This window comes from Aquila chrysaetos, assembly GCF_900496995.4.
Source record: "Aquila chrysaetos chrysaetos chromosome W unlocalized genomic scaffold, bAquChr1.4 W_unloc_5, whole genome shotgun sequence".
Taxonomy (NCBI): domain Eukaryota; kingdom Metazoa; phylum Chordata; class Aves; order Accipitriformes; family Accipitridae; genus Aquila; species Aquila chrysaetos.
In genome coordinates this window covers 441,417-467,668 of record NW_024470325.1, presented here as the reverse complement: position 1 = coordinate 467,668, position 26,252 = coordinate 441,417, and the positions used below count along the sequence as shown (strand labels likewise).

The window sequence follows — 26,252 nt, the reverse complement described above, 5'->3', positions numbered from 1 at the left end:
AAGGAGTATGCCATGAGAGACAGTGTCAAAGGCCTTGCCGAAGTCAAGGGAGATAACTTCCACAGCCTTTCCCTCATCCACTAGGTGGGTCACCTGGTCATAGAAGGAGATCAGGTTGGTCAAGCAGGACCTGCCTTTCGTAAACCCATGCTGACTGGGCCTGATCCCCTGCTTGTCCTGGACTTGCCATGTGAGTGCTCTCAAGACAAACTGTTCCATAATCTTCCCCGGTACCGAGGTCAGGCTGGCAGGCCTGTAGTTCCCCGGATCCTCCCTCTGACCCTTCTTGTGAATGGGCGTCACATGGGCAAGCCTCCAGTCCTCTGGGACCTCCCCTGTTGACCAGGATTGCTGATAGATGATGGAGAGTGGCTTGGCAAGGACCTCCGCCAGTTCCCTCAGTATTCTTGGATGGATCCCGTCGGGTCCCACAGATTTGTGATCATCCAGATGGCGTAGTAGGTCACTAACTATTTCTTCCTGGATTAAGGGCAGTATATTCTGCTCTTCATCCTCACCTTCCAGCTCAGGGGGCGGAGTACCCTGAGGATAACTGGTCTCCTTATTAAAGACTGAGGCAAAGGCAGCATTAAAGTACCTCGGGCCTTTTCCTCATCTCTGGTGGCTACGTTCCCTTCTGTATCCACTAAAGGATAGATCTTCTCCTTGGGATTCTTTTTACTGTTAACATATTTGTAAAAACATTTTTTGTTGTCCCTTACAATAGTGGCCAGATTGAGTTCTAGATGAGCTTTTGCCTTTCTAATTTCCTCTCTGTATGATCTAAACAAGATCCCTGTACTCATCCCAAGTTGCCCGCCCCTTCTTCCAGAGATGATAAACTCTCCTTTTTTTCTTGACTTCTAGCAAAAGCTCCCTGTTCAGCCAGGCTGGCTGTTTTCCTCGGTGGTTCGACTTGAGGCACATGCGAATAGCCTGGTCGTGAGCCATTAAGATTTCCTTCTTAAAGAATGTCCACCCCTCCTGGACCCCCTTGCCCTTCAGGACCATCTCCCAAGGGACTCTCTCAACCAGTGCCTTGAAGAGGCCAAAGTTTGCCCTCTGGAAGTCCAAAGCGGTGGCTGCCTGGTGGCAAGAGGGCAGGGGAACCTCCGCTTCTTGCAGAACCTCCATCTGCTGCCTCTGTCTCAGCGATGGTAGAGTGTGGGCCCACCAATCTATCTCCCTCTCACACTCCCTGATACTCCTCAACCTTTCCACTTCCTTCTTCATCTTTTCCACCAGGCTGAGCAGATCATCCACCTGGTCACACCTCACACAAGAGGTGTCCCCACTGCCCTCCGTCATCAGTGATAGACTCAGGCACTCCCTGCAGCCAGAGACCTGGACAGCAGCACGTTTACATGGAAGCTCTGTCTGTGTCGCCACATTTTTTCCTAACAATGGCTTTCACCCGAGTGGCAACCATACCTGGGTGTCCCTCTGGGCTGATGCCCACTGCTTAAGTAGCCTTCTCAAGCTGGGAAGAGAGGGGGGCTACACCCTACCTGCACACCCTGCCTGCATGAACTGCCACGGGAACTGCCATGCCACGCCTTTTCTGACGCGCCACGCCCTGTTTGCCCGCCCTGTTCGCCATGCTCCTGGTCGCTGGCGCTCCTCAGGGCCATTCAGATCTCCCGCGGTTCCCCCTGGCAATGCCCACGCCGCGTCAGACTCTCTCGCGAGAGCTGCCGTCTCTCAACAGTCCCTCTGCTCTTCCCCAACGCTCCTGGGCCTCGGGAACCTCGCAGTCCACCTCAATCTAGCACTTAGCCACCGAATTACAGTTGCCTCTGGTGGCCAAGTCGCTGACTGAATGCTGCCGACAGTTACGCCAGTATCCTGTGAACCAGCCTGGGAGGTCCCCACATCCCAGCCCAGCCCAGCAGGATGGCCATGCAGGGTTACTGGGGCAGACTCTGAGCTTTCCTCGGTGCTGCAAGTCACAGGCAACGCCATCTGCAAACATGGAAAAGCAGGACTAAGTGCCAACTTCAGAAGAATATGTGCATGGGGACAATACGGAAAAGACCCAAAGAGAATCTCAGAAAAGACCATGTGCACCAGTGGAACTAGCCAGTGAGCCCAGGAACTGCAAAGTGGCTTTTGAGGTTCCAAGCAGAGAGATAGGATGGTAGTGGGGAACTCCCTTTCCCCATGGGGTTGTGGGGGATCTCACAGCTACCTGTAAGACCACTGTGGGGTGCAGGCTGGTGCTATACACATTTCCTTGTCCTTAGATTGATAACCTGATCAAATGTTTCAAAAAGCTCTGGCTGACTGAGGGAGGGGAGAGGTCAGGAGTGTGCTGGCACTTGTGCAGGTCCACCTGAGCCACACCAGCCAAACCCAGTATTCTGTGTGTACGTCCTGTCAAAGGATGGGGAAGGGGGTGGTGATGGCGGATGTAAATGTATTGAATCCTGTAGGAACTGAGCAGGATGTAAATGGGAGGGAACAAGGTGTGAAGATTGTACTGGGTCTGGCTGGGATGGCGTTAATTTTCTTGTTAGCAGCCCCTATGGTGCCGAGCTTTGCCTTGGTGGTCAAACGAGTGTTGACTGATAACACACTGACATTGTAGCTACTGCTGAGCAGCGCTTGCACAGCATCAAGGCCTTCTCTGTTGCTCACTCTGCCCCCACAGCGAGGAGGATGGGGGTAGCAAGAGGCTGGGAGGGGACAAAGTCAGGACAGCTGACACCAATGGACCAAAGGGATATTCCACACCATATGACGTCATAGTCAGTGATAGAACTAGGGGAGTGCTGGGCGTTCTTCAAAGTAGAAGAAGTAATCCACTTATTAAACTCTCTTTATCTCAACCATTGAGATTTTTTTTTCTCGCTTTTGTCCTTCCATTTTCCTCTGCCATCCCACCGGTGGGGAGTGAGCAAGTGACTGGGTGGGGGCTGCCACATGGGGTCACCCAAAGCAGATGAGCACATAGAAAATAGGTTGGTATGTGCTTGTGAGGTCACTGGTGCCTGAGTAGATCATAGGCTGGGAGCTGGCACATGGCTTGTGTAAGTGGTTGTGAGATTACTGATACCTGAGTAGCTGATAGGCTAAGAGTAGGGGCGTGGCTTGTGTCAGAGCTTGCGAGGTCACTTGTGCCTTTGCATCTCACAGGCAAGCAGAGAGCAAGTAGGTGGAGATGTGGTGGCCAGCTCACTGGTGCCTGAGTAGCTGATAGGCAAGAGGGAGTGTCGTGGTTTAACCCCAGCCAGCAACTAAGCACCACACAGCCGCTCACTCACTCTCCCCCCACCCAGTGGGATGGGGGAGAAAATGGGGAAAAGAAGTAAAACTCGTGGGTTGAGATAAGAACGGTTTAATAGAAGAGAAAAGAAGAAACTAATAATGATAATGATAATACTAATAAAATGACAGCAGTAATGATAAAAGGATTGGAATGTACAAATGATGCACAGTGCAATTGGTCACCACCCGCCCATCAACGCACAGTTAGTCCCTGAGCGGCGATCCCCCTGCCCTCACTCCCCCCAGTTTGCATACCAAATGTGACATCACATTGTATGGAATACCCCGTTGGCTGCTTTGAGTCAGCTGCCGTGGCTGTGACCTGTGCCAACGTCTTGTGCCCCTTCAGCTTTCTCGCTGGCTGGGCATGAGAAGCTGAAAAATCCTTGACTTGAGACTAAATATTACTTAGCAACAGCGGAAAACATGAGTGTTATCAACATTCTTCTCATACTGAACTCAAAGCATAGCACTGTACCAGCTACTAGGAAGACAATTAACTCTATCCCAGCTGAAACCAGGACAGAGAGACACATGGCTTGGGTATGTACTTGTGTTGTCACTCTGGCCTGAAGGGCTGATAGGCCAGGACCAGGTGCATGGCCCTTACAGGTTCTTGTAAGGTCACCAGAGGCAGACTACTGCACCAGGAAGTACCTGGCAAATGGGTGTACACGTACATGTGACGTCACTGGTGCCTGAGTAGCTGATAGAGCAGGAGCTGGCCCATGGCTTGTGTCTGTGCTCATGAGGTCACTCCTGCCTGAGTAGCTCATAGGCCTGGAGTAGGCCAACGGCACGTGTAGGTGCTTCTAATGTCACTGCTGCCTGAGTAGCTGATAGGGCAGGAGCAGCTCCCTGGTTTGTGTCGGTGGTTTTGAGGTCATTGGTGTCTGAATAGCCGATAGGCCAGGAGCAGGCCCATGTCAGATGCAAATACTATGACGTCACCTGTGGCTGAGTAGCAGATAGGCTAGGAGTATGCATGTGGCTGTGTATGGATGAACTTGTGATGTCACTGGTGCCTGGAGAGCTGATAGGACAGGCGCTGGAACATAGCTTGGGCAGGTGCTTCTGGTGTCACCAAAATACTATTCAGACCACGACCAAACACGGCTTTTTGGAAGACCGATCGTTAGCAGAAGTCCATCCACCGCGCCCACACGTGTGGCACTGTAACTCAGGCACACGCAGCGGTGGCAGTAGGAAGGCTGTGAGTTCACCGTCAGTATAAATCATGAGCACGCAGCGGTGGCCGTGGGAGGACGGCAGTGTTCACGTCACCGATGGCACCCCATGGCCGCGGGGCTCGGTGCAGAGCGGCCGTGTGCTGTCACAAGGGCATCAGAGGGGACGGGATCCGCCCGGCCCCGTCTCTGCGAGGCCGAAGGAGCAGCCCCTGCAGCCCTGGCTGGAGCAGTCGGGGTAGGGGCGGCTCGGGGGCACCGCAGGGATGTGCCTGGGCACGGCGCCAGGAGGAAACCACAGACTTCCTCCGGAGCGCGGGGAGCGCTGCGAGGCCACGTGCGCTGTGGTTTGTGCACCTGCAGGCTGCAGCTCCCGAGCCACCCGCAGGGAATAACGGCCCCTCGGTGACATGCCGAGAGTCAGGGATGTGCCTGAGCCTCTGGGCTGCATGTCTGCTGCCGGGACAGAGACGTGTCCCAGCTCCAGCTCATTGGAAGGGACCTTCCGTGGGGCTCTCCAGGGAGGGACGAACGAGCTGGCACTCGTGGAATGGAGCTCTTCCCCTGGCCAAGGCCCTTTCCCAGCTGCTCCCAGCAGAGCGGGGTCTGAAGCATGGGCAGGGGCTGTTTCCTTCCCTTCCTGACACAGCCCCCCGTGCAGTCTCAGCCCTGTGATTCCCACGGCACAGGGGTGGCTGGACACTCGCACCTGGGGCTCTTGGATGTGCCCGGAATAGGAGATGCTCAGTCCTCCTAGTCCACACGGCATGGTTCAGGGGGTGAAAAACCTGTTCCCCCCCCACAACTGGCCCTGTCTTCTGACGGCCCCCACCACAGTGACGTGACACCTGTAGCGGAGCCATCTCTCATATATGGTCATGAATGGCGCAGGAGAAGTTCATTGGAGGGCTGGGCTGTGTCGGATGGGAGATGGCTCCCGATAATGTCTAAAAAGGTGCTGCTGCTTCGATTGGCTCCTCCTGTAGCTGGGCTGGCATCTGCAGAGATATCTTGCCCTCCCTGTCGTCGTTGTCCCCATGAGTCCCCAGAAGCCGTGGCAGGGAGTGCGGCGCAGCAGGGATGTGCTGGCAGGGCAGGAGGCTCAGGATGGGCACCGAGGGTCTCCTGTCCCCTCAGATGCTGTGGCTGCTCCTCTGGGTACAGCTGTGCAGGGGTAAGTGCCGACTCCCTTGTCCCACAGCCCAGGGCCAGCAGGTACCAGTGTGGTCATTGGGATTTGTCTGGGAATGGGGTTTCTTTGCAGGTGCTCCTGAGATGAGGGGCAGGAGGTGCTCAGGTCCATGGACCCTGTGCCTTTCCCTGTGCCCATCTGGGTGGGCGAGAATAGCTCCTTTTCCCAGGGCTCCAGTGTTCCGGGCAGCCTGTGCCTGGCTGGATTGATAGACACCCTGTCCTGGGGTACCCCTTTGGCATCCCCTGATCCCCAGCAACGTACCTCTGGAGCTGGTGGTGGCCTAGCTGGTGATGGCAGCACCCAGAGATGCCCAGGGCACTGCTGAGCTCTAGGGTACCTTGGAGGGTTTGTGTGCTGCTCACTGCCCCCTTTGTCCAGGCGACCCCTGAACGCGTGAGAGCAGTTCGGACCCCACAGAGAGAAGGGGACCGGGGCATCGACAGTAGAGAGACATCCTTCCTGGGGAGCTTGGCCCAGGGCATGGACTGGGCTGACACTAGGGCTGAGGAGGGGACATGGGTTGGGGGATCCTCAGAATCATCTCAGTGCTCCTTGGGAACCCAGAAAGCCTGGGGGGTGGGGATGGGTTTGGATGGTGCTGGGGCAGGTGCAGGCTGGTGCTGGAAGCTGCAGGCCTGGGTACAATGAGCTGTGGAGGGGTGCTAGGCTGGGGAGTAGCGGGTGTCCAGTGCAGCGCTGGGCAGTGTGTGGGTGGGGGGCAGGTGGCTGTTGGGGTGGGAAGAGCTGCCTTGTGCAGTGGGATGGCAAGTGACCCAGCTGGGCTGGAACTGGGCACCCACAGCCTTGCGCAGCCCGTGGGGGTAGAAGGGACCCCTGCACTGCACTGGGGGCAGACTTGGAGGGGAGAGGGCTCCTACCCTGGTACCTGTGATTTGGCCCAGGTAGGCGGTTCCCCCAGACCTGCAGTGCTGGGGTTTGGCACTCTCCTGACCCATCCCATGCTGCTGTTTGAAGGGGCTGCGGAGGTGAGGCTGGCGGATGGCGGCAGGCGCTGTGCTGGGAGAGTGGAGGTGAAACACAATGGCCAGTGGGGGACCGTGTGTGATGACAACTGGAGCATGAACGATGCAGCAGTGGTTTGTAAGCAGCTGGGCTGTGGGTCTGCTGTTGGAGCTCCTCAGGATGGACAGTTTGGGCCAGGATCTGGCCCCATTTGGATGGATGATGTTGGCTGTAAAGGCACCGAGTCTGCCCTGTCTGACTGCAAACACAGAGGATGGGGTGAACGTAACTGTGACCACAGTGAGGATGCTGGAGTGACGTGTTCAGGTAAGGGGACAGCCTGTTGCCTGCCTTTGGGTCTGGGGTGGGGGAAGGGACCTTGGCTGTGTTCTCATGGAGCAACAAGTGGACACCAGAGCAGGGCCCAGTGATACTGGTCTAACTGCCAGGCTGGGACTGTCATTGCTGATGTCCCCAGTCCTTGGGGAAGGCCCAGAGGGATCCTACCCCAGGGTGGTCTGACCTTGCCAGAGTGTCTCTGTCTGCCTCAGTCAGTATCTTGGGCTGCAGATGAATCCTCCATCCCTTCCCCGGGGTGTCCATTGGGCTTCATCGATCTCCACCCGTTCTGCCAGTTTGCAGCCAACAATGCTGAGGGTCCCTGTGCTGGAAACACCCGGGGACACTTGCTCGGCACTCCACGCTTTGGAGGAACGGCATGAGATGGCTGATCCTCCTGGGTCATTCCCCTTCACAGGCATGAGTACCTCACCTGAATCAAATGGGCTTTTCAGAGAGGATGAGTGCTGGGCCCTGGGGAATGGAGCAGGGTGGCCACAAAGCCCTTCACTGCCTGTGCCCAGGGCTCGGCTGTGTGGACCAGCATTTGTGAGGGTTAGGGGCTTGGCAGCTGCTTGGCTCTGGCTGCTCCCTCCTGTATCACCACAGTGACAGGCAGGCACTGGGAAATCCCTGGGGCTGTGAGAGCCCCACGAGGACATGACCCCGTGCAGGCAGCGCTGACCTACTGCTCAATCTCTCCTGCCTGCCCACGGCTCACCACGCTGCCCGACGACACGGGGGCTTTGGCAGCAGTTACTGATCCTCGTCTGTGCCTGCTGTTCTCTGAGAGCTGGCAGGGGCCCAGTGGGAGTCTCCTGCCCCTCTGTCCGGGCATCCATCTGGGTTGTGGACACCTCCACGCACAGCACTGTGTCCCTGGCTGAGAACACCCTCCCCCCGAGCAGACATCAGAGGGACCTGCACAGGCACCAGGCATGATAGCAGCTGCGCCGTTTCTGTGCTCTGTGACATCTTCTGCCTAAAATGAACCTTCCAACACCCCTGGGATCAGGGGGTGCTTCTGGTTGCATCGGGGTGATGGTCCTGCCTGGCCCAAAGCTCTGCAGGGGCTGAGCAGGCTGCAGCAGTCATTATCTTCTGGGCCAGTTCTTCTGGATCCAAACTGCTCACACTACTGCAGTGCTGGGGAGACCACACCAGGCAACACAGGGAACCTTGTGTGGGAGCAGTTTGTCTGAGCAGTACCTGTGGCTGTGAGTCTGCGACAGACACATTCCCTCGGGTGCTCTGATGGTGTAGAGATGGGGTGCGTGGGGGTCTGGATGTGCCTGTGTCACCAACACTCCCCCAACAACTTCCTCTGGGATGTGTGATGCGCAGTTTGGTCATGGCTTGCTTGGAGATGATGTGGGACGTGGGCATTTAACTGCCAGAGGGCTCTGGGAACTCCCAGCTGTTATGTTTTTTTCCAGGATTTGTCCAGCTGGTGGAAGGGAAGAGCCGCTGCTCAGGACGTGTGGAGATCCATGACAGGGACCAGTGGAAAACTGTCTGTGATTCACATTTTAGTCCCAACGCTGCTGATGTGGTCTGCAGGGAGTTGCAGTGCGGCGTGGCCCTGCCTGTTGCTGGGCCAGCTCACTTTGGAGAAGGCAACAGTCCCATCTGGGATGGAGAGCTGCAGTGTGTGGGGAATGAATCCCGGCTCATCTCCTGCCGCAGAGGGTCCTCCAGGGACCAGCCCTGCACCCACGCGAACAGCGCTGTTGTCACCTGCACACGTAAGGACTCAGGGAGGGGTGCTGAACACCGGGGCTGTGCCAGGGGTTGGGGAACAGAGCAATGACCGTGCTGGGCCAGGTGTGAGGACAGGAGGGATGATGGCATTGTCTGCAGCATGAAAATAGTGCAGAAGGAGAAGAAAGGCATGCTGTCCCTCTGGCCTGTCCGCAAGCTACTGAGAATACATGAGCACCAATCCACCCTCTCTCCTCCTCGTCTCTCCCCAGGATACACAGGATTTAGGCTGGTGAACAGCAGCACAGCGTGTGCAGGGACGGTAGAGGTCCAGGTGCTGGGGACCTGGGGGACTCTCTGTGCCTCCCGCTGGGATCTCTCGGATGCCCACGTTCTCTGTCGTCAACTCAACTGTGGGTTTGCTGAGTCCATTCCTGGAGAAGAGCATTTTGGGAGAGGGACTGGCCCTGTCTGGAGAGACTCATTCCACTGTGACAGGACAGAAGCCCACCTGGGACAGTGCCCAGTGATCACCCTGGGGGCCTCACCATGCTCCCACGGGAACAACGCTGCTGTCGTTTGCTCAGGTGAGTGCTGGAAAAATGCTGCATTAACTCCATTTGCCCTTTGTGTGTGACGTGGCCACCCAAAGCAGGGATCCCATGGCAGTGCAAAGCTGAATTTCTCCCTGGAGAAACCCTGTCTTCCCCAGGAGCCATCTGGAGGGCTTTGCCTGCTCAGAGTGACCGCTCTACTTTGGGAGAGCTGAGGGCTGAATGGAGGCAGGCATCTGCCCCCCGGGCAGTGGCTTAGGCCCCAGCACCACCACCAGGCCCTGAGCTCCTCTGTTCTCCTACTGTGGGACAAGCCCAGGACAGGGCTGCAGGGCTGCGCTCCACCTCTCTGGCTGCAGACAACTGCATCCCATCCCCAGAGAGAGCTCTGCAGAGCCTCATCCCACCACGCAGGCAGCAGGTGCCTGGGTGTCCCCAGCAGCAGCAGACCTGGGTGTGAGCTGCAAAGAGGGTTGTGCCCTCGCTTCTCATCAGCAAAAGGCTCAATCTTGTTGTGTGTGATTGGAAAATCCCCCCTCGCCCTGCTCCCTGAAGGATGCCATGCTCCCCGGTGACACCAATGGCTGTGGCATCTCTGCTCTCCCCAGGCTCAGCCGGCTTTGCATCCCTGCGGCTGGTGGGTGGAGGGAGCCGGTGCGACGGACGAGTGGAGATCTTCCAGCGTGGGACGTGGGGCAGAGTCCTGGATGACCAGTGGGGAAGGCTTTTTGCCCCCTTGGTCCTGGCATGGCCCCTGACCTCCCAAGAGCAAGAACATTCCTGCGGAGTGCAGGAGCCTGGTGCCAAGTGGGGAGCAGCCTCGGTGGAACTGGATGTCTTCTGGCCATTGCCCGTGGGGCCCTGCAGCCCCAGGGTTACCCCTGGGCTGCCTGTGCCATCCTGCCTGCCACACAGAGCAGAGGCACTGAGCCCTATCCTGGCCTCTCTTTCTAGCACCGCAGGAGGGGCAATTTGGGTGGGATGTGTCAGGGACATCCACAGACACACACACGGTGTGTTGGGGAGGAGGCTCCCCAGTACCTGCACACCCACCCTCTCAGCCCAGCTCTCCTTTTCCTCCTCTGCAGCTACAGCCAGGACAGCAGCATCCCCACCCCGAGCAGGTAACTTGTCTTCCCCCTGGGGCTGGGTATCCCCAGGGCAAGACTGGGACCCACAGCTGGGTGGAAGGGGCTCCTTGCTGGGGTGTGAAACTCCCAGGAGAAGGCACTGGTCTGGTGGTGAGGGGGTAGGGAAGGTTGTCATTTACTCATCAGGGTAGAAGCATCTCCATCACACATCCCTGGGGCCCTCCACCCCCTGCTGCCTTGTGTGATGGGGGTCAGGAATGGTGCTTTTTCCACCTCACCCAGGCCTGGTGCTGGCCTTTCCATATTCTTGCCCACACAGATTCCCCCTGGGGCCGCCTGAGTGGCAGCGGGAGAGTCTCAGTGCCCGTCATCATCTGCATCATCCTTGGGGCCCTCCTCTGCCTGCTCCTGGCCCTCCTGGCTGGGCAAGTGCTAAGTGCCAGGGCTGGGTGCAGAGGTTGGTCTTTCCACAGCGGTCCCAGGGGGAGATAGATACCTCCTGGAAGGGCTGCAGGGTGTCAGTGAGGGGCACAGGCAGAGCTGGGGGGATGAGACCCCCCAGGAGCTGGTGCTTGCCTGCCCAAGTGTCAGGGCATCTTCCTGAGGCTGATCAGGAGGAGCAGAGAACAAAGTCATGGAGGTGGGGAGATGGGCATGTCTCAGGGACAGCAGGCTTGGGGTCAGGCTGTGGAGCAGCGAGAGCCCATGATCCCTGGGGAATAAACCTGCTGACAGAGACATTTCCATCTTACTGGCCACAGGCAGTTTCTAGTCAAAATGGCTCTCTGATAGGCCCTGTGATGCACCGCAGTGGGAGCACCCATTTCCTCACCCTAGGGTTTCCCAGCTGCTCTTTGCCCCAGGCAGGGCCTGGGCCATGCTGGTCCCACAGTGCAGAGGCCATGACAGAGCTGCCGTGTCAGGGTAAGCCCTGGGCTGTGGCCCCACAGAAGTGAGCCCTGAGTTGGCCGCAGTGCCCCGAACACCCCAGCCAGCCCCAGGGGGAAACGTGGCCCATGGATTACCTCCCACCATGGTTAGGAGGCAGCTCTGCTCCCCACTGCCCCAGCACAGGGTGCAGAGCCGCTTTCTGGGACACACGGGCTGGGATTCCCTCTCCTCATGCTCTGCCAGGAGCCCAGTCTCCATGGGCTGCTCCTGCTGCCTTGGGCCCTCACAGACCCTGAGCACTCTTGTCAAGGCACTGAGCTGCCATCTTCCTGAGCAGAGGCTGTAAGGCCCCACGGCAGCCCTGGGACCCCCTCCTCCTGCTCTCCTCCAGCCCCCACCCCTGCCCTCCTGCTGCCTCACCAGGGATGTCCGTTCGGATTTGTGTCAGGGCGGTACTTGTGTGCAGGTACAAGAGGGATGGGAGCAGGGGGGATGGGGGCACCTTTCCCTCAGCACTGTGGGAGGACTGGGGGGATGGAGAAAGGATCCCCAGGAGATGTGTGCTGCAGCCAAAAGCCATGGTGCAGCAGCCAAAAGCCGTGGTGCAGCCCCTGGCCTGGAGAAGGGCTCATCTGGGAGGATGCTCACTTGGGCACGTTTCCATGGCAGAGGAGATTTTGTGTCCCTCCCCTAAAAGAGGCACTGCTGGGAGCTGAGCCAGGGCCCCTCTCCCTTGGCTGTGGCTTTCAGCTGCCCCAGCACCCACGGGCAGAGAAACCTTTTATGCAGGAACCAGGCAGGGAGAAGGGTTTGACTCCTTGGCAGGACCTGGTGCCCAAACTGCTCTCCCTGGTCCTGCTGGTGGGTCTCCACATCCCTCCGGCACTTCCCCAAAAGGCTCCTCTGCTGCGGGCTGGAAGGTGCATTGGCTGTCTGTGGCAGGGTTCCCTGTGGGGAGTTGCTGGAGGTCAGTACTGCTGCAAGCAGCAGGATCTGGCCCTAGAGGAGAAGCGGGGAGGAGGCGGCTGTCACCAACATCCTCTCCCACTTCAGCATTGCCCCATTCGCTGCTGGGAGATCCTCCACCCCTGGAGTGACCCTGGGGGGATCTGGGAGAAGCCAAGACTCACAGATTCCTCTGCCCTATACCCTAGAGCCTTCCTGCTGGCAGACCCCATGGGAGAGCAGTGTTCCCAGGGTGAGACCCCCACGGTGATGGGTGACAGACATAGGCACTGCAAACACAGCCTCCATCCCCTGCAAAACTCCCATGGGGGCAAGCTCCAGCCCTGCATCTCAGAGAAGTAAGGTATAAAAGTGAAGCAAAGAAGGAGGGGGGAGTGTTATCTTCTGAACACAGGATGGTGGGGGCTATGGACAGTATGGACACTGACGTGCAGACTCAAGGTGCTCCAAGTGGGGACTGGGGAGAGGAACCCAGCGCCTGTCCTGTGCCACCTCGCTGCCAGCTCTGCCCTCCCACAGGGGTAATATTTCTCCCTTACTCTGGCACCTGGCAGACATTTTCCTCTTCCTCCTGGGGGAGATGAGCCACAGGCCTGTGTGTGCTTGAGGGGGGCAGCACGCCTGAGGAGGAAGAGCCTGTTTCATGGCATCTGGGGACCTGAACAGTCTGGCCCTGCAGGCTGGGTCCATTCTCTGCAGCAAAGCAAGATTGTCACTGTAGCCCACATCCGTGGTTGTTCCTGCAGCTCCCGAGGACCTGCCTGAGGGGGGGTCACAGTGAGACCCCAAGCCTCAGCACTGCAGCCCCCATGCTGGGCAGAGCTTAGCTGTTTAAAGCCCATAGGAGAGCAGCCTTATTTCTCTGAGTTTCGGCTCACCAGGGTGCTGGGCACCCTGCAGTGAAAGTCCATGTCTCATGCCCCATTTTGGTTGTGGGTGTTATTGCCAGGGGAGCAGCCAAGGCACCATCCCCTGGAACTCACTGCCTGTGCATGGCTGTGGACAGACCTGTGACTCCCTGATCCTACCAGCACAGGGTGGAAGGAGTCACCAAACACCCCGGGAACAAGAGGTGGGCACCGGCCCCACCAGTCCCACCTCTGCAGGGCTGTGCCTGACCTCAGCAGATCCAGGTTCCCTGAGCTGAGGCTCTGCTCAAGCCAGTGGTGATGGTGGAAGGATGGTGGAAGGAAAACTCCAACTGGGAGTCCCACAGCCCTGCCCATGCTCGTCCAGGCCAGACAGCCTTACCTGCTGGCACAGAGTGCTTCCCATGTGGTATGGGATCTCCACCTGGAGACAGGACAATCTCAGCCCCTTAGCCCTGGAAAGCCACCAGGGCAGTGTGGCTCTGGTCCCAAAGGACACCTGGGCTGGACCAGCACCCACATCTCCCAGTGAAGCCAGAAAGGATTCCTGAGCGTGCTGCTGCTGTCTATGCCCTCCCTGAGGTCTCCTCACAGGCACACTCTGCTGCCAAGCATTGCCCCTGGGTAGTGGGTGGGGTGGGCCTAGGATGCAGGGCAGTGACCTGGGCTCAGGTCCAGCACAGCTGCCTGCTTCTCCTCCAAGAGGGGACTCAGCAGATGCAGCACACACAGCCCTCCCCAACTGACAGCCAAGTCCCTGGGTGGGCAGGGCAGGCGCACAGGGCCTGGAGAGGAGCAGTGCCTGAGCTCCAGCCCACACCTGCCTGAGGCTGGGCAGTCAGGGCAAAAGCACCACCCCTGGAGATGCCAGGGATTGAACCCAGGACCTCCCACATGCGAAGCAGGTGCTCTTCCACTGAGCTCCATCCCCTTGATGCCTGCCAGCAGGAGACACACTCTTCTCCCGTGATGTGTCTATGACAAGGGGAGCAGTCTGTGCCCCGTTGAGAATGACACAGAGGAGAGAGACAGGGTCTTTGCAGAGACCCCACAAAGGAGAGATGCCAAGTGCTGTGGAGCAGGGAAGGAGGGGCGGCTCAAGACCACCCCAAAGAAGCACTGAATGGAGAGTCCTGTCCAGGGGAAGGCTGGGGGCTTGCAGTGCAAGAGGAAGGCTCATTCTAACCTGCAGGTCTGCAGCTCCAGTGCACGGGCGGTGCTCTGGCAAGAGGTGAAGGAGCAAGGGGGGCCAGGGCAGGCTGGAAGAAGGCAGGCAGGCAGGCAGTCTCTGCAAAAATCTACAGGAGCAAACCATTGCTGAAGCCCGGGGTTGAACCAGGGACCTTTAGATCTTCAGTCTAACGCTCTCCCAGCTGAGCTACTTCAGCCCTGCCCCAGCAGCCCTTGTCCCAGTTCCACCCCTGCCAGGCCACAGGCTGACACACACATGAAGAGAGCTCCTTGGGGACATTCCCAGGGAAAAGCTGTGCCTCCATGGCTAGGTAGACTCCAGGTGTGGGGTGGGTGCCAGCTTACAGTGGGAGTGCCAAGATATGTGTCGGGCCTCAGTTACAAAGGTGAGTGGTGAAGGCAAGTGGGCAGGCCAGGCACACGCAGCGGCCAAAGCTGGAGGTGGAAGAAGGGTGGGGTTGGTGGAAGACCTCTCTCATAGGGGAGAGAGGGCCTGGGGGAGGCAGAGCTTTTGCTGGTGCTTTTGCTTCCTTCTTGCATGAGCAAGAGTGTTCTGTTCAATGTTTGGAGACCATATTTAGGGGGAGAGAAGGCTTGAAAACCTCCAAGGACTGGGACTGCACAACCTCTCAGGGCAACCTCTTCCAGTGCGTAAGTGACCTTATGGTTACGACCTCATGGACCTCATCTCCTCCCTGAACATTCTTTCAACTTTTGCCCCTTGCCTCTCTTTTTCCCACCGTGCACCACGACGAAGAGCCTGGCTCTGTTTTCTTAACTGCCTGATAGGTACTGAAATGATCCTGTGAGGTTTCCCGAAGCCTTCTCATCTCCATACTGCACAGTGTTCCCTCATCCTTTCCTCAGGTGGAAAGTTCTCCAGCCCTGTGCACACCCCCACACAACTGACTGTATTGGTGCCCCTTCACTGAACTTGCTCCAGTTGATCAATGTCTTTCCTGTACTGGGGGCAGGAGGCCCCAAACTCAGTGCAGTGCTGTGCATGTGGTCTAGGAAGCAGTGAATGGAGGGGGAGAATCCCTGCCCCTCATCTCCTGGCCATGCTTCTGTTCATACAGGCAGGCTGCTCTTGGCCTTCTTGGCTGCAGGGGCTCACCGCTGACTCATGGGCAGCTTGTTGTCCACCATGACCCCCCAGGGCCTTTTCTGCTGAGCTGAAACCTACCCAGGGCAGTTGCCCAGGGTTAGGCCACCCCAGGGGCAGGACTTGGCATTTCTTCTCTCTGAAATCTAGAAGGTTCTTTTTGGCCCACTGTGCCAACCTGTTGAGGTTCCTCCAGAAGGCAGCACTCCAGCGTATAGACTGGTCTGCACCTCAGGTTTGTGTCATCTGAAAACTCTGTCAGCTCCTCCAGGACACTGATAGCATCATTAAGCCCCAGAAGACCCTAATGCATCCAATCAGTCTTTTACTCACCTCTTTGCCCACCTGTCAAGACTGTAGCTTCCTGGCTTTGATGTAAGAAAACTGTGGGAGACTGTGTGGTGGGTTGACCTTAGCTGGCTGCCAGAGGCCCAGCCAGCCACTCTCTCACTCCTCCTCCTCAACAGTACAGAAGGAGAAAAAAGGAAAAACAATGCTGAATTGCTTGTTATGAAATCAGGGACATCACTTCCCAATTAGTCATGAGCAAAACAGGCTCAACAGGAGGAAAATTAACTTATTTTATTACCAATTCAAATAGGGTTGTTGTCATGGTTTCAGCCCAGCTGGTAACAAAGGACCATGCAGCCGCTGGCTCACTCCTCCCCGCTCCCCTCTGGTGGGATGGGGAGGAGAATCAGAAAGGAGAAAAGAAAAAACAAAAAACGGAACCTCGTGCATTGAGATAAGGACAATTTCCTGGGACAACACAAAAAGAGAAGTTATAACAACAACAACAATGGTACTAATAAAAGAATATAGAGAACGAGTGACGCACAGTGCAACTGCTCACCACCCGGAACCCGACGCTCCGCCACTTCCCCCACCAAAAGTCGAGAGAGCACCACCCCCACTCCGCTCCCCATTTATATACTGAGCATGATGTCACATGGTATGGAATAGCTCCTTGGCTAGTTCAGGTCAGCTGTCCTGGCTGTGCCCCCTCCCAGGTTCCTGTGAAAATTAACTCTATCCCAGCTGTACCCAGGACAGTTGGATAGTGAGAAGAAAAGATAAATACTACAACAGCACCTCCCCTTTCCCCTTTTTCCCAGGCTCAGCTTCATTCCTTCATTGCTGACTCCTCTACCTCCTTTCCCTGTGAGTGGTAAAAGGGGGAATGGAGACTACAGTCAGTTCCTAACAGCTTGCCTCTGCTGCTCCCTCCTTACACTTTTCCTGTGGCATCCTTCCCACAGGCTACAGTTCTTTCAGGAAATATCCAACTTCTCTGGCATTTGATCCTCCACAGGCTGCAGGGGAATCTCTTCTGCATCATATGCAGCTCCTCCTCCCCCTCTTCTTCACTGACCCTGCTGTTTAAAGGAATTTTCCTCACGCTTTTTTTTTTCCTTACTCCTGTTCCACTCTGGCATTTGTGGCCTTTCTTAAATACGCTTTCACAGAGGTGCCACCAGCTTTGCTGATGGGTTAGCTTTTGCCAGCAGTAGGTCTGTTGCAGAGCTGGCTGGACTTGGCTGTGTCCGGCATGGGATAACTCATTGTCTCTTCTCCCAGGGGCTCCTGCTGCCCATCCCCTACCAAAAACATGGACACAGACACCAATATAGAGCAAGAAGCTTGGCCTTGCTAAGTGACAACCCCTGCTCTTTTATTGTCAAGCAATGCAAACTACTCATTGAGGGGGTATAGAGAGAAACAGAGAAGGCCTTGACGCTGTGCAAGCACTGCTTAGCAATAGCTAAAACATGGCAGTGTTATTAACACTGTTGTGGCCACCAATGCAAAGCACCGTAGGAGCTGCTATGAGGAAAGTTAACCCATCCTAACCAGACCCAGTACAGTCTTCGTCCTTATTCCATAGCTTTTCCATCATGCTCAGGACCCACATTGACTCATACACCTGAGTGTACACATTCAATATATACACAGGCACCCCATTCCTATATGTTGTTGTATTTCTACACCCTACTCAAACCTTTCCTTTCTCATCTCTTGGTCCCAAAAATCCCCTTACCAACACTTACAACTTGTACTACATACTTAAATCATCTTTACTTCCAACAGTCATGTTTATACACCCTCATTAACCACTATCCCCTGTTCCTTGACATGCACTGACATTATTCACCCATTGCAGCCCCGCCCCCCCCCCGCAATTGTCCTTATACCAGCCAGTGACTTGGGCTGCATCTGTTGCTTTAAAGGGTAAAGAAAATAAACTCCCTTGTGTTCCACCTTATCCTCAGATGTCAGAGGGGCTGGGGCGGCTAGGTTTCATTTCTGAGTGATGTCCAATTCAACGCTGTAAGTCCGGTCGCGTTCAATACGTTGAACTATCATGATGACGGATGCACTTAATAGCGTGCTGCACTCTCAGATTAGCCCCGTTCAAAGCACTAGGATAACCAGAGTTAGGGAGTTTGGTTATGTTAAAGAACTATCACGACTAGATTAATGACCAGCATGGTTTATTAAAGCAGCAGTACAGGTTCTTTTGGATCACCAGTGATAAATACACTGCCTGCAAAGCATGTGGAAATAATAATACAGTCGACTACAAGCGCATTAAATTATGAAAGAATAAAGAGCTCTAAAGAATTCTAAGTTTCCTGGGGAAGCACTTGGTACAGCCGAGTATTCAAATCTCACCCAATAGGCATCCCTATGTGGGGGAAGAAGGTTTCGGCCCATCGACTGATCCCAGAAGTCAGAGATGTCCTCCCAACTTGTCTATGATAGTGTCTTCCCTAACATTCCTCCTCTCTTAAGTCCTTTTATAGTCTCTTATTTTTTTTAGGTGGAGCTTGAGTGACGCTAGCCATACATGCCTTTACTTTGCTTGGTATAAAGTGAGCATCTACGTGACATACTTTTAGCACTAGCTTCCCTAGCCAAACAGTAACATCTTGCCACAGTGTGTCAGCCCAGATGGGTTTGCCTCTGTGCTGCCAGTTACTCTGCTTCCATTGCTGTAACCACCTCCACAGGGCAGTCACCACCATCCATGAGTCAGGATAGAGATAGAGCACTGGCCACATCTCTCTTTCAGCAATGTCTAACACTAGCTGGATGGCTTTCACCTCTGCTAATTGACTTGATTCACCTCCTTCAGCAGTTTCTGTGACTTGTCGTATAGGACTCCATACAGCAGGTGAGGTGATACATAACAGAACTTTAAAAACGAGAATAACAACTCTAAGAACACATAAATCAACATAGTGACCAGTGACTATTAGACCAATACAATGAATGCTTGTAGCAAATTTGTTTTCACAAGCTCTGCTCAGGTCTGTCATTATCTCAACCCTTCGTACCTCACGTCGGGCGCCAAAAAGGACTGTCATGGTTTCACCCCAGCCAGAAACTAAGCACCACAGAGCCGCTCACGCACTCACCCCCAGTGGGATGGGGGAGAGAATCGGACCAAAAAAGTAAAACTTGTGGGTGGAGATAAGAACAGTTTAATAGAACAGAAAGGAAGAAACTAATAATGATAATGATAACACTAATAAAATGATAATAGTAATAGTAAAAGGATTAGAATATACAAGTGATGCAGAATGCAATTGCTCACCACCTGCCGATCGACACCCAGTTAGTCCCCAAGAGAACATCCCCCCCAGTTTATATACTAGATGTGACGTCACATGGTATGGAATACCCCGTTGGCCACTTTGGGTCAGCTGCCCTAGCTGTGTCCCCTCCCAAATTTTTGTGCCCCTCCAGCTTTCTCGCTGGCTGGGCATCAGAAGCTGAAAAATCCTTGACTTGAGACTAAACATTACTTAGCAACAGCGGAAAACATCAGTGTGTTATCAACATTCTTCTCATACTGAACTCAAAACATAGCACTGTACCAGCTACTAGGAAGACAATTAACTCTATCCCAGCTGAAACCAGGACAAGGAGACACATGGCTTGGGTATGTACCTGTGTTGTCACTCTGGACTGAAGAGCTGATAGGCCAGGACCAGGTAATCCAATCACTCCCGGGTTCTCTACCAACCCCCTCAGCGGCACAGGGGGATGGGGAATGGGGTTTACGGTCAGTTCATCACACGTTGTTTTCTGCTGCTTCATCCTCCTCAGGGGGAGGACTCATCACACTCTTCCCCTGCTCCAGCGTGGGGTCCCTCCCACGGGAGACTGTCCTCCATGAACTTCTCCAACGTGGGTCCTTCCCATGGGCTGCAGTTCTTCACAAACTGCTCCAGCATGGGTCCTTTCCACGGCGTGCAGTCCTTCAGGAGCACACTGCTCCAGCGTGGGTCCCCCACGGGGTCACAAGTCCTGCCAGAAAACCTGCTCCGTGGGCTCCTCTCTCCACAGATCCACAGGTCCTGCCAGGAGCCTGCTCCAGCGCGGGCTTCCCACGGGGTCACAGCCTCCTTCGGGAACCCACCTGCTCCGGCGTGGGGTCCTCCACGGGCTGCAGGTGGATATCTGATCCACCTTGGACCTCCATGGACTGCAGGGGGACAGCCTGCCTCACCATGGTCTTCACCACGGGCTGCAGGGGAATCTCTGCTCTGGCGCCTGGAGCATCTCCTCCCCCTCCTTCTGCACTGACCTTGGTGTCGGCAGGGTTGTTTCTCTTACATGTTCTCACTCCTCTCTCTGGCTGCCGTTTTCCATCTCTCCCAACTTTTTTCCTTCTTAAAAATGTTATCACAGAGGCATTACCACTATTGCTGATTGGCTCTGCCTTGGCCAGCGGCGGGTCCGTCTTAGAGCCAGCTGGTATTGGCTCTCTCTCGAACACAGGGGAAGCTTCCAGCAGCTTCTTACAGAAGCCACCCCTGTAATCCCCCCCGCTACCAAAATCTTGCCACACAAAGCCATTACACAGGCCTACCCTGGAGCATCAGGTAGGGACACCAGGCCTACCCTATAGGATCACCTAGGTCTACCACCGTGCACCCGTTGTGGACAGCAGGAGTACCCCAGAGTACCAGTAGGGGTACCGCTACTACCCTGGAGTACCAGTAAGGGTAACGGTACTACTGCACAGGATCAGGTAGGGACACCAGACGTACCCCGGAGAATCAGGTAGGGATACCAGGCTGAACCCAGAGGGTCAGGTAGGGAGGACCGGTCAACCCCGTCTGCGCGGGTAGGGAGGCCAGGTCTACACCACCCGCAGTGGTAGGGAGGCCAGGTCAACCCTGACCTTGAGGTAGGGAGGCCAGGTCTACCCCGCCCTTGCCAGAAGAGAGTCCTGGTCTATGCCATCTGCGAAGGTAGGGAAGCCAGTTGTACCCCGCCCGCATGGGTAGGGAGTCCTGGTCTACCCTGCCCGGGCAGGTAGGGAGGCGAGGTCTACCCTGCCCATGCCGGTAGGGAGGTCAGGTCTACCCTGCCCATGCCGGTAGGGAGGCCAGGTCTACCCTGCCCACGCCGGTAGGGAGGCAGGTGTACCCCGCTTGCGCAAGTAGGGAGGCCAGGTCTACCCCGCCCGTGCGTGAGGGGAGGCCAGGTCTACTCTGCTCTTGCCGGTAGGGAGGCCAGGTATACCCCACACTTGCTGGAAGGGAGGCCAGGTCTACCCCACCCGCGCAGGTTGAGAGGCCAGGTCTACTAGCCCTTGCTGGTAGGGAGGCCAGATCTACCCTGCCCTTGAGGTAGGGAGGCCAGGTCTACCCCGCCCCTGCTGGCAGGGTGGCCTGGTCTACCCTGTCCGCACAGGTAGGGATGCTAAGCCTACTCCAGAGCATCAGGTAAGGATACCAGTCCGACCCCAGAGGGTCAGGTAGGGAGGGCGGGTCTACCCCCTGCGCCTGTAGGGACAGCAGGTGTATTGCGGAGTACCAGTAGGGGTACCGGTACTACCCCCGAGGATGAGGTAGGGACGCCAGGCCAACCCCGGAGCATCAGGTGGGGACGCCAGGCCTACACCAGGGTGTCAGGTAGTTAGGGCGTGTCTACCGCCGCGTGCCTTTTGTGTACAGCAAGTGTACCCCAGAGTACCAGTAGGGGTACCCGGTGGTGGGTTGACCCTGGGTGGATGCCAGTTGCCCACCAAAGCCGCTCTATAACTGTCCCTTCTGATCTGGACAGGGGGGAGAAAATATAACAGAAGGCTTGTGGGTCAAGATAAGGACAGTTTAACAAAGTGAAAGCAAAGGTCACGCGTGTAGGAGTCAGTCAGAAAATCAGCATTGTCTCAACATTGTCATCAGGGACATGGACAGTACGTTACCTGACCACGGCTGGCTTGGAGTGCAGTGGCCTATCCCAAGAACGAAATGTGTGGGACAAGGCTCCTGGAAGGTACCTGGCTAGAGCCGTTAGAGGTAACCACATAGCTACTGTCAAAAAGGATGGATTGCAACTGTTGCCATAACATCGATGAAGAAATCATGAACTCTAGACGAACTTTGCTTCATTATAATACGAAAACACACCTCCTAGTCGAAGGCTACCCGCCTCCAAGACTTACCACGCCTGGGACACTGACCCTGCACCTGTGTGATAGTCTCGCTCGAGAAGGGCGGAGATATGATAATTGTATTCTGAGAAGGGTGGAGACTCCTGAGGCAGAGGTGGAGCAAGGTGTGTTACTAAGCATAAAAGATGACTTCTGAACAACGGGAATTTGAAGCTTCCCCACCAAGGACCACGACGATCGACGACGCAGCATTAGCTGGACCCGGGACCGTTAGGACGTCTTGAGATCAGCGGTGGTAGCTATAACCTCTCTTTCTTCTCTCTCTAAACTTAACTTTACTTTTCTCCTTTCTTTCACCCATCTCTAACTATCGCGTGCCTCTTCACAGGCAATACAATAAAGTTTTATTGTGTGATTACTGCTATCCCCTTTGGTGTTGGTCACCTTAATTTTGCACTTTCGAGATCGTAGCAAACGAACCATCACGAGTCCACTGAGTGGACCGTGACATTAAACTGGCGTCACGGACAGGATACTGAGAGACAGAGGGGTGCAGGTTTTGTGTGGTTTGTAACAGGGGAAGAACGTTTCGTTCCAGCCGCACCTGGCCCTACACCTGAAAGGGTGAGAGGTGTCCAGAAAGCAAGGGGGGCGATTCAGGATTCCCGCACACCGCACATACCTCAGTGTATTTCACCCCAAACTAGAATTGAGGGATCTGTCTATCAGGATCAAGAGAAGGATCTCCTAGTGCAAAAGGGGGAACTGTCCTCATTAGAGGAGGTGGACTACCACGGGAAGTTGAAGGGACAAGCAGAGAAAGTCTGCACTTGTGAGCAACTAAGTTTTGACTCCCCAAAGTGAGATTTTGGTCCCTTCAGCCACTCGGGGAAGAGGAGGGCGACGCAGCAGTTGTTGCGTGTGTGGTGTAACTAAGTTTGACCTCCCCGAAGTGAGTTTGGCCCTTTGCAACAAAAATGACTGAAAAGAATGGTTATCAAAACTCTCCATCAGTAAAAAATCTTGACTCGTTTTATGCACTCTTGGCAAAGTATGGAGCTCGACCCTCCCTGCCTGGGGAAGAGTGGGCTCGAGACAATTGGGCAAATTTACAGAGTGTAACAGACCGAGTGATTTCTATACAGAATGAGGCTAGATCACGGTCAGGCAAAGGCAAAGCAATAATCTGTGCAGTTCTTGGAGCCAGCCTGGTCGCAGCAATTGAAGACCGCTATAAGCGGCGTAGCCAGGAAAAACAAATCATAGAATCCCTTGAAAATTTGGTACAACTTTTGCAGAAAACAACCTCCAACCTGGAAGAGCAGTTAGCAGAGAAAGAAAGAGCAATTTGCATGTACAAACAGCAAGCAGAGGAAAAGGAGGAAGAAAATCGCTGTCTAAAAGATGCCTTGAAAGAAGAACTTTCAAAGTCTGCTGAATCATTGAATGAGATAGAAATGAAGATGGAAAAGATAGGTATTTGGCAAATAAGTCAGGTATACCCCCAAAAGGAGCTAGAGGAAGCAAGGAAAGGCTTCAGGGAAAACCCCCAAGTGAGGCCTTTGATGAAAGCAGAACATGCTTATATAAATGATGAGGATAATGACCCATATATTACAACTAAAGAGATACCATACACTCCCACTGAATTGGCCAAAATGAAAAGAGAATATGGGCGCCTTCCCAAAGAATCCGAAACAGAGTATGTGTGGCGTGTATCTTTAACTGGAGGGGACCAAATCCAGTTAAATGAAAAGGAAGCTAGTGGTTACTGGGGCCACGGTGTCTTTTTAACAACAGGGGATAGACGTGCCCCGTGGTCCCTAACCCAGCAGGCTGCCTATTGGGCCGGAGGGCTGAACCCCTTAGACAAGGGGGGATCCCCTAGCAATCACAGGCACAGTTGATCAATTGCTAGAAAGTGTGCACAAAGCAGCCTGCCTGCAAATGATACATGAAAGGAAGTTAGTTCCCGGATGTGAATCCCCAATGATGTTGCCGGTGTATCCTGAAATCATGACTCCTTTGATAAGGGGACTCCCAGAATCACTCAAATCTACCGGGATTGTTCTCCAAAGGACCATAGCGTCTTTAGACCCTGTAGAAAAGTTGGAGAGCTTTATTAAAGGCAAAAGAGATGAAACTAATGTTGGCACAGATTCACCTTTCAATTATAGCTCTACTCCTTCCCACTCAAAACATAACAGGATGTGGACGTGGGGAGATGTAGCACAGCAATTGATAGATTATAGCAGAAAATACGGTCCTGTGAGAACTTTGGAGGAGAAACCTAAAGGAATCCGTCAAGTAGGAGCTAAAGATCTACCCCTATCTGTTAGTAAAACTGTAACCGCTCCCACTGACCCCGCCATTGTTGTTGACTACTCCTACTCTAAAACTGGAGGAGGAGGAAGACAGCCCCTGACTCGACAGCAATGGTGGGCTTTGGGAATTAAAAAGGGAGTTCCCAGAGATGTGATGGATGGTTTACCCCTTAATAAACTGAGTAAACTGATATCAAAGTGGTATGGTCCGAAACAACACCCACAGCACTTAAGGTCAAATAGAGAAATCTCTCCTGTCATGCCCACAGCCCCCCCCGCGGAGAGCACGGGCGATGGGGAAAGTCAGCAGGGAAGCTAGAACCTCCGTTCCCTGGCAGTGGGTGGGGGAACGGAGGATGGATTTATATCCGACAGCTCACTAAAACTAACAGAGGAGATTTATTGATTACAGCTATTGTAGGTCCTAAGCGTGCACCCGTAAACTTTTTAATTGACAGCGGTGCACAGATCTCTGCCCTGACTGAGGAAGATGCACAGAGGTGTGAGGTGATTCCCTCTAAGAGAAATGTTTGTGTCTTGAATTTAGGGACAACAGAAGTTATGAACGTTGTTCCGGTAAAGCTGATGCTGCCGGGAGAGGAAGGCACGGTCACTATTAACATGGTGGTTGGGAACATTCCGACTAACCTGTTAGGAATAGATGCCCTTAAAGGAAGGGGGTGGGAGGATTCGGAAGGATTGCTGTGGACTTTCGGGACACCGCAGCTGAACATCAGGCTACTTCAAACTGCACCCCCTCTGCCATTTAGCAAAGTAACTAGTGTTAAACAATATCCCCTCCCCCTGGGAGCAAAGGAAGGTATCAAACCAGTCATGCAGGAGATGCGGGAACAAGGAGTGGTGATAAATACCCATTCTCCTTTCAACTCGCCGGTATGGCCGGTGAAAAAACCTAATGAGAAGTGGAGGCTCACAGTAGGTTTTCGAAGGCTGAATGCTAACACAGGGCCTCTGACTGCCACAGTCCCTAATATGGCCAAACTGGTAAATAACAATTCAGGAGAAAGCTCATCCGATCATGGCAACCATAGATGTTAAAGATATGTTTTTCATGATACCTTTGTGACCAGAAGACAGAGATCGTTTTGCTTTTACTTGGGAGGGACAACAATTTACCTTTACCCGGCTGCCTCAGGGATACAAACATTCCCCTACACTAGCTCACCACGCTTTGGCCCAAGAACTGGAGAAAATACCAAAAGCTGACGGCATAGCTGTCTACCAGTATATTGATGATATTCTCGTGGGTGGAGATGAAGAAAAGGAGGTGGGGGCAACCCAACAGAACATAATTTCTCATTTGGAGAACTTGGGTTTGCAAATTCCCCCAGAAAAGATCCAAAAACCCTCACAAGAAGTAAAGTTTTTGGGAATTTGGTGGAAAGGGGGAATGACATGTATCCCACCAGACACCCTCACTTCCCTAGATCAGATTAAAATGCCTGAATCAAAAAAAGGATTTGCAGCATGCTTTAGGGTTATTGGTATTCTGGAGAAAACATATCCCAGACTTTTCTGCCATTGCCAGACCTCTTTATGGTTTCCTGAGAAAAGGGGCCAAATGGGAATGGACTGCTTCTCAGGAAGAAGCAATGCAATTGTTAATTTTTGAAGCAACAGCTCATCAGGCTCTTGGCCCTATCCACCCTACAGACCCCTTTCAGGTAGAATGGGGGTTTGCCACAACAGGATTGTCAATACACATTTGGCAACGTGGTCCTGAGGGTCCAACCTGCCCTGTAGGATTTTACTCCCGCAGCTTTAAGGATGCTGAGAAGAGATATACTGCATGGGAGAAAGGTTTGTTTGTGGTTAGCACGGCTCTCATAGAAGTGGAGAAATTTACACGTCAGCAACCAATCGTGCTAAGAGGCCCGTTCAAAGTTATAAAAGCAGTCACTAACGGGACCCCCCCTCCTGTCGGGGTGGCCCAGAGAGCCTCGGTACAAAAGTGGTATGCCCAGATTGAACACTCTTGTAACCTTTTCTCAGTGACTGAAGGAGCTTTAAAAAACTTAGCTATCCAAGAAACAGAAAGCCTGGATGGCAGCCAAGACAAACCTATCTCAGTTATTCGGGTAGCCCCTCCTTTTTCCCACGATCAGTTAGCGAATGCTTGGTTTACCGACGCTTCGGCAAAGCGAGAAGGAAGAGTGTGGAAATACCGGGCAGTAGC

At 54.3% G+C, this 26,252-nt stretch overlaps 1 non-coding gene across 1 annotated transcript; it reads right to left on the bottom strand.

Moving 5' to 3' along the window:
• Positions 1–14,338: 14,338 nt before the first annotated feature.
• On the bottom strand, positions 14,339–14,411 carry TRNAF-GAA. The gene has a single exon. It is a non-coding gene; the product is annotated as a tRNA-Phe (tRNA).
• Positions 14,412–26,252: the final 11,841 nt, after the last annotated feature.